Genomic DNA, 7,899 nt, shown 5'->3' with positions numbered 1-7,899 from the left:
GTGGGAAGGCTGGGTGGCTCAGTCAGTTAAGCACCAGAGTTCAGCTCAGGTCGTGATCTCAAGGTTCGTGGGTTTGAGCCCCACATCAGGCTCTCTGCTTTCAGCGCTGAGTGCACTTCCTATCCTCTCTGTCCCTTGCTCGCTTTCTCTCTCTCAAAAATAAATGAACATTGGGCGCCTGGGTGGCCCAGTCGGTTAAGTGTCTGACCTCGGCTCAGGTCATGACCTCACAGTTCGTGAGTTTGAGCCCTGCATTGGGCTGTCTGCTGTCAGCACGGACCCCCCTTCCGACCGATCCTCTGTCCCCCTCTCTCTCTGCCCCTTCCCCACTTGCTCTCCCCCATAAGTAAATAAATAAACAAACAAACAAGCATTGTGTTTCCAGTGAGATGTGAACTAGCCTTTTGTCACTTGGAGGAAACTTCCACTAGCCATTGTCACAGAAGTGCTTCACAAAGCCAGATCCTTCTGTCTGTCCTATGTCTTTTGTTCTTGCCCTGCACCACGGATAACCCCATCGCTGCCTGGCAACCACAGCTTCTAGAGCCTGGTGACAGTTTGGTTTGTGAGCTGCTTCGTGGTGTGTTTTGTACCCCATTGTGGTTAAAAGACAGAGCCGGAGTCAAATCACTTGTTCCTGCCAGCTTACCGGTGTGTGACCCTAGGCAAGTCACTGGAATTCTCGGAACCTCAAGTGTCCTCTCTAGGAAGAGAAAACAAAGCCTGTCCCTTTAGGTTGTTTGGGGACAAGGTCACACAGGCTAACAGTTTTGTCTCCTGGTCTTAGCTGCATCCCCCAGTATCACTCAGCAAACTTTTAAACTTTCACGTTCTTCAGTCCCTATTTTACTCAACAGCCGGTCCACATCTTTACAACCTCCAACCGTGCACCAGAGACCTTTTGGCTCAGCAGATAGCGATGGTGACAATGCCAGCAGTAACAACAGCTATTACACGCCGCCTGTTGTACACCTGTTCTAAGCCCTTCGCATATTGTAACTCATTTGATTCTCACAGCTATCCATTGCGGATTCTTGTCCTATCCGTTAGGCAGATGAGGAAACTGAGGCACATGGTGTTTGGGCGTTTGCTTCTCAGGGTCATAAGCTAGTGAACGGCAGGAAGAGAACGTGAACTCCAGCCGTGCCTCCGGAGTCTGCCCTCTCCACCATTATGTGGTAGCTGCCCTCTCTCCAGTGACTGTGTCAAGCCCTGGCTCACTGGGAATAGAGTCCATGGGCACAGACCTCAGATGTCTCCTGTTCAACCCCTGCACTCACCACACTACCCACATCTTCCTCAGCACCTGTCCCGACAGCCTTCCTCAATGTTTCTGAGGAAAGGATCAGCCTTCCTCTAATCGTCCACCCGCCCCGCCTCAAGTTCCTTGCTCCCCTGATTATTCCCCTTTTCCTGACCCCCAATCCTTCCTCTCATCTGGCGCTTGCCTCTCAGTGGGTGGGTCAGTCCAAGGCTCTCTTATCTTATTAACAAAGAAAGAAAATGTGTCTCTCTCTGCTTGTCATCCTCTCCTTATACAGCCAAGCTCCTGGAAAGTTTCTACCTCGTCTAGGCTTCCTGACTCAACGCTCTACTGAAACTGCTCTCCCAGTGGCCCGTCAAACTTCTAGAATAAAGCACCTTGTTAAGGTGCTGATCCTGTTCATCCCTTGTTATATTCCTTACATCTGGAGGTCTTTAACCTCTGTCACCTCTCTCTGGGGACTGTCCATGTCATGTCTGTATATTTAGCCATAACTTTTTCTGAGTCTCAGAGCAGTTAATGAAAATGAAGATGGATCATTGTGACCTAGAGGATCCTCAGGCTCCTCATGGTCGACGGCCCACTGCCATCCACCCAGGAGGCCATCCCCAAACCGGAAGTCGTCCTCCAGTCCTCGCCTCTCACCCATCTCACCAGGACCTCTTACATGTATATCTTAAATAGCTCTTCTTTCTGTTCCTCGTCTCATCCCCTCCACCATTGCCTTGGGCCGGGTCCTCATCCTTCGCCGCCATATTAAAGTCACCTCCCTACCTTATGCCTCAAGTATAATGATATCAGCAAGGTCTTTCTAATATCAATCCATTGCTCAAAGTTCCTCAAGGATCCTCAATGACAATGTAATGAAAACGAATTCCTTATGCCTAACAAGGGAGGCCCTTCATGACCCTTCCTCTCTCCAATCTCATCGGTTGTCTCTCTGCGCCCCTAACCTCTGCCTTTCTAGCTCTGTGGCTACAATGCTGAACTCCAAATGTAGTAATGGCCCCAGGCATTTCACGCACACTTCCTTGCTTGGCGCATTCCACCCCTTCTTTCTAGAACTGCTTTCTCAGTTTGTTTATCACCACCATCAACATGAGAAAGCACCTGCCAAATGCTGTCAATAACTGAACAAAAAGAGTTGACCATGCAGCAGACTAGCGCCACAGGGATGCATTAGTACAGATACCCATGTGTATGACCTAACCCAGTGGCACAGAGACATCCCCAATTCACATACCAGGTGACGGGTTGTACTCAATGATTTCTAGGGTCTCTTCAAATTCTGACATTCTGTGAACAGAGGCATGAAACCAAGACATCCAGTCAAATCAACCACCACACGAGCGCCTATTATGTGCAAGTTGTTTCACTAAATGCTATCATAAGTGGGTAAGAATAAACCCCGGTATTTAGATCAAAGATAAATCTAATTAAAGGCCATTTACATGTGAGATCGGGGTGGTCAAACAGGGAAAGACAAAGGAGGGAGCTCATTCCAGTGTTCGGCTAACACTTGTTAGGGCCCAGCTCCGTCAGGTTCCATGTCAGGAGCTGGGGCATAACAACAAAACCATGTGCTTGCTGCCCTCAGTGCCTGGCCTGGTGAGGCAGACAGACATCCAGACATCAAACGCAAAAGGCAGGGGGGAAATGGTGTGATTGCTTCTTCCTAGAGAGAGAGAGAGAGAACACAGGATGGGGCATAGACCAGAAATAAATTTCCCAGGCGTGGCATTTGGTATGGCTCTTAAGGGGCTAATGAGTTTTTTCAAGTGGGGAAGGGAGAGTTCCACAGCGAGAGAACAGAATGAACAGGAGAAGCACATAGAGTTCGCAGCTGTGGCGCCTTGGAAACCATTGATTTTCTCCAGGACGCGCACAGCAACAGCTGAGCAACTTGCTCCGAACTCCAGGGGCTCCTCCTCTGGGGCCCGAGTGGAGGGGTAGCGTGTAGTCCTGTGTGGCTGGAGAACACAACATTGGTTGCAAAGCAAGGAAATACAGCAGGGTCACAAAAAAGCCAACACAAATTTCTCGGGTATGCAGAAGGAAAAGCAATTTTGAATTTAATCTCTCACTGATCTAGCCTTCCTTCTCTGCCCTACCCACACCTTTGCCAAGAACAGAAGTAACTAAGTAGGTAATACAATAATTTCACCATCCATGTAGGTAACATGTGTCTCTCAGTAGCTCACCTTGCCCTCTGCTTCTCTATCCAACAGAGCGCTGAGGGCTATGGTTTTTACAACCCCATGATGTCCAAAAAGAGTTGGGGTCTTTTTTTTTTTTTAATTTTTTGATACATTGATTTATTTTTGAGAGACAGAGAGAGATAGAACACAAGTGAGGGAGGGGCAGAGAGAGAAGGAGACACAGAATCCGAAGCAGGCTCCAGGCTCTGAGCTGTCAGCACAGAGCCCGACGCGGGGCTCGAGCCCACAAACTGCAAGATCATGACCTGAGCTGAAGTCGGACGCTCAACTGACTGAGCCACCCTGGTGCCCCAAGAGTTGGAGTCTTAAGAAGCTATGATAGCACCTCTTTCCGCTTGGGTGCTGCCTGCCATGCTGACATTTGAGGCTGAAAGTCCATGGTTACTCTGGTCTAACTTAGCCGGACCCAGCCAGCCAGCAGCACTCTCGACTCTGGGCCCCCCACACTCAGAGGTCTGGGATTTCCAATCAAGTCTGGCTTGGGTGCTCTTCCCTGCACAGGTCTTCGCTGTAGAACAACCTCCTCACCACATCTTGAGCTCCTCAGCTAAACTCTACATTTCACCTGTGCCACACTGGAATCAAGGACATCTCTGGCCATTAACCCTCAGAGATCCCCTCTCCTTAAGCAAGATGAATAGTTGCACCCAGGAACAATTTAAAATATTTACATTTCTTAAATGTTTATTTACTTATTTTGAGAGAGAGAGAGAGCATGAGCAGGGGAGGGGCAGAGAGAGAGGAAGAGAGAGAATCCCAAGGAGAGATGTCAACACAGAGCCGGATGCGGGGCTCAATCCCACGAACCACGAGATCATGACCTGAGCCAAAACCAAGAGTCAGACGCTCAACTGACTGAGCCACACAGGCGCCCCGCAACTCAAAATATTTCAAAGCCCTTGAAGAGATATCTGCACCCTCATGTTCATAGCGTTTTTCACTACAGCCAAGATGTGGAAGGGACCCAAGTGTCCATGGATGGATGAATGAATAAGGAAAATGTGGTATGTACATACAATGGCATGTAATTCAGCCTTTAAAAGGAAGAAGATCCTGTCAGGTGCTGCAAAATGAATAAACATTTAGGGTATCGTGCTAAGTAAGACAAATGCAAACGGACAAATACTCTAGGTTTCTACTTACACGAGCTCTCTAGAGCAGTCAGATTCACAGAAAGAGAAAGGGGCTGGAGGAAGAAGGAAAAGGGGAGTTTTCTTTAATAGATACAGAGTTTCAGATTTGCAAGACTAGTAAATTCTGGAGATCTGCTGTACAACGATGTGAGTACTTAATACTATGGAACTACACTTAAAAAGGTTAAGATGCTAGGGGCACCTGGGTGGCTCAGTCGGTTAAGTGTCCGACTTCGGCTCAGGTCATGATCTCGCGGTTTGTGAGCTCGAGCCCCACGTCGGGCTCTGTGCTGACACCTCAGAGCCTGGAGCCTGCTTCCGATTCTGTGTCTCCCTCTCTCTGCTCCTCCCCTGTTTGCCCTCTGTCTCTCAATAATAAATAAACGTTAAAAAAAAAATTTTTTTTTTAAAGGCTAAGATGCTAAATTTTATGTTATGTGGGGTTTTTTTTTACCACAATAAAAAAATCCCAAAATATTTTTTAAAAATTTAATGTTTATTTATTTTTGAGAGAGAGACACACACAAAGCACAAATGGGGGAGGGGGCGAGAGAGAGAGAGAGAGAGAGAGAGAGAGAGGGAGACACAGAATCCCCAAGCAGGCTTTACCAGGAACGGTGAGATATGACCTGAGTCAAAGTCGGATGCTTAACCGACTGAGCCATGCAGGTGCCCCCAAACCAAAACATTTTAAAAACCAGTAAAGCGTAAGCACCACACAATCCAAATGGACACTGGTGTTTACTAACCGGATCAGGCAATCAGAATGGGCTGTGAACCACCAGGACAGCTCCACCAGCGCAGACTGGCACAGGAGCGCCCTCGAAGGCCTCCGGCCCCCGCAACTTACCTACATTCCATCTCCTGTCCAAACCCATTCCCGCCCACCCTCCTCTCCTAATCTCCCGCTCCTCTTGTTCTCCTCTCCATAATTTCTCATGCCCGAGAAGACTTTTCTTTCATTTATCGCTCATAGTTTTTAGGTGCAAGGCACAGAACCAACTCTGGCAGAGTGAAGGGGCAAAGGGACTCATCAGAAGGCACTGGAGAGCCAGCAGGATCCCTGGGAGAGCCAGAACCAGGCGCCGAGGCTCTGCAGTGGGGAACAACGCTCACAACAAGGCTTTAGAAACACTGCTGTTGCTATGGACACTGGACCCCGCAGGTTCCTCCACTGACAACACTGGACACCGTATGCAGCCAAGGTCCCTGTCATCACCCAACACCAGAACACCTGCTTCTTCCAAGTCCCAGCTTCCTAATCAATGTCAAAGTACATGTATATATCTGACTGGCACATGCCTCACTTATATTCAAGGGAAGCTAGGAAAGCAAATATCTGTGATAGTCTCGTTTCTTTTTTTTAAAGTTTATTTATTTATTTTGGAGAGACACAGAGAGAGCACAAGCAGGGGAGGGGCAGAGACAGAGGGGGACAGAGGATCCGAAGCGGGCCTCCGCTCTCTGACAGCAGAGAGCTCAGTGCAGCGCTTGAACCCACAAACTGTGAGATCATGACCTGAGCTGAAGTCAGAGGCTTAACCAACTGAGTCACCCAGGTGCCCTGTGTCTGATATTTTCTGATTCCATAGCGGGTGTGGTCTCTGGTCAAATAGAGAAAAGGGCTTCAAAGTTTGTACAATCAGTATGACTATCATGCTATAGACTCCCCTCACATCTTATTTTCCTACTTTATGGTATTATTTGCCCCTCTGTCCTGGAAATTAGGCTTGCCAGGCTTAGCAAATAAAAATACAAGATGCGGGGCGCCTGGGTGGCGCAGTCGGTTAAGCGTCCGACTTCAGCCAGGTCATGATCTCGCGGTCCGTGAGTTCGAGACCCGCGTCAGGCTCTGGGCTGATGGCTCAGAGCCTGGAGCCTGTTTCCGATTCTGTGTCTCCCTCTCTCTCTGCCCCTCCCCCGTTCATGTTCTGTCTCTCTCTGTCCCAAAAATAAATAAACGTTCAAAAAAAGAAAATTTTAAAAAATAAATAAAAAAAAATACAAGATGCCCAGTTAAATTTGAATTTCAGACAAACAAATAATTTTTTAGTGTCAGTATGTCCCGTACAGTATTTGGAACACACTTATGTTTAAAAACTTTTCATCGTTTGCCTGAAATTTAACAGGGCAACCTGCATTTTATCTAGCAACCCTCCTTGGGGTTCTTTTCTACATGACGCTACACTTTTCTACACTATACCAGGGCCTGGTTCCTAGGTATGCTAAAGATGTTAACGTGCAAAATCCATATTCAAGACAGGCCTGACTGCCTAACCCTGGTTTTAAATGCCAAAAAATGGAAATTACCCAGCCTTTCTCTTTGCACCCATAACAGATTTTCATCTCCTTCAAATCAGATACATGCCTAGAACCAACTAAGGGGAAAATTATGTCCTTGGGAAAGCAAAGGAGAGAAGCACATTAATATTCTAAAAACAATCACCCTGTTGCAGTAAGCAAAGGTGGAGTAAGCAGTGCAGAAAGATGGGCTCTCTCAAATTCTAGGACCTAAGTTGGCTCTGACTCGCATTTAACAGGGCTTTAATAGGAGGTGAAACTATAAAGCAATGAAACTGGTCTTCATGTGCTGTGTATGGAAATGCGTCTTGTGACTCAATGCTTACTGCAGCTCTCACCTCCCACGTGGCAAGGTGGATCCGTTACCCAACTGTCAATTTGTTCCTTTGATGTGCAAAGGCAAATGATTTTCAAAGCCACCACATTTCCATTTCCATATATTACAGAAAATTACGGGACGATTTTGTAACGTTACCTAAAATCATAGATAACGCAAATAAGGGGCACAACTTTGTCAAATTCTTCTAAAGCAACACACACAAAGCTCCTTCACTTGGGTCTCACTGAAAGAAAAAATTAGACCTTCCCAAACCAATATCAGCTTTCTCTGGGCTGCCAGCTGAACCACAGTGGGATAGTTCCAAGCCCCCCAAAAATAAATGGTGTATCTGAGGGCTGATGCACATGTTACAATATATTTTACTAGCCAGCCTGGGTCCTTGGGAAGAGAACTGATTTACGCATTTGCTTAAATTAAACCTTTTTTGCGATTCCTCTATTTCGGAGTTTTTTGCACGTTGTTCCCTCCTCCTAGAACCCTCTTCCTTGCTTCTTCTAGTGAATCCCTTAGACCTCTGCCTCGGGAAAAAGTCAATCTTCTGACCCCTCAGACCGGATCAGGACCCCTCTTTATAGTTTCCCAGTTTGCTCTACCCTTGTATCACAGTTTATCAGGATATAGTTCTGAGAGTTGGGGGGTAGT

This window comes from Prionailurus viverrinus, chromosome A1, assembly GCF_022837055.1.
Source record: "Prionailurus viverrinus isolate Anna chromosome A1, UM_Priviv_1.0, whole genome shotgun sequence".
Classification (NCBI taxonomy): domain Eukaryota; kingdom Metazoa; phylum Chordata; class Mammalia; order Carnivora; family Felidae; genus Prionailurus; species Prionailurus viverrinus.
Note: the sequence above shows the minus strand (reverse complement) of the source record.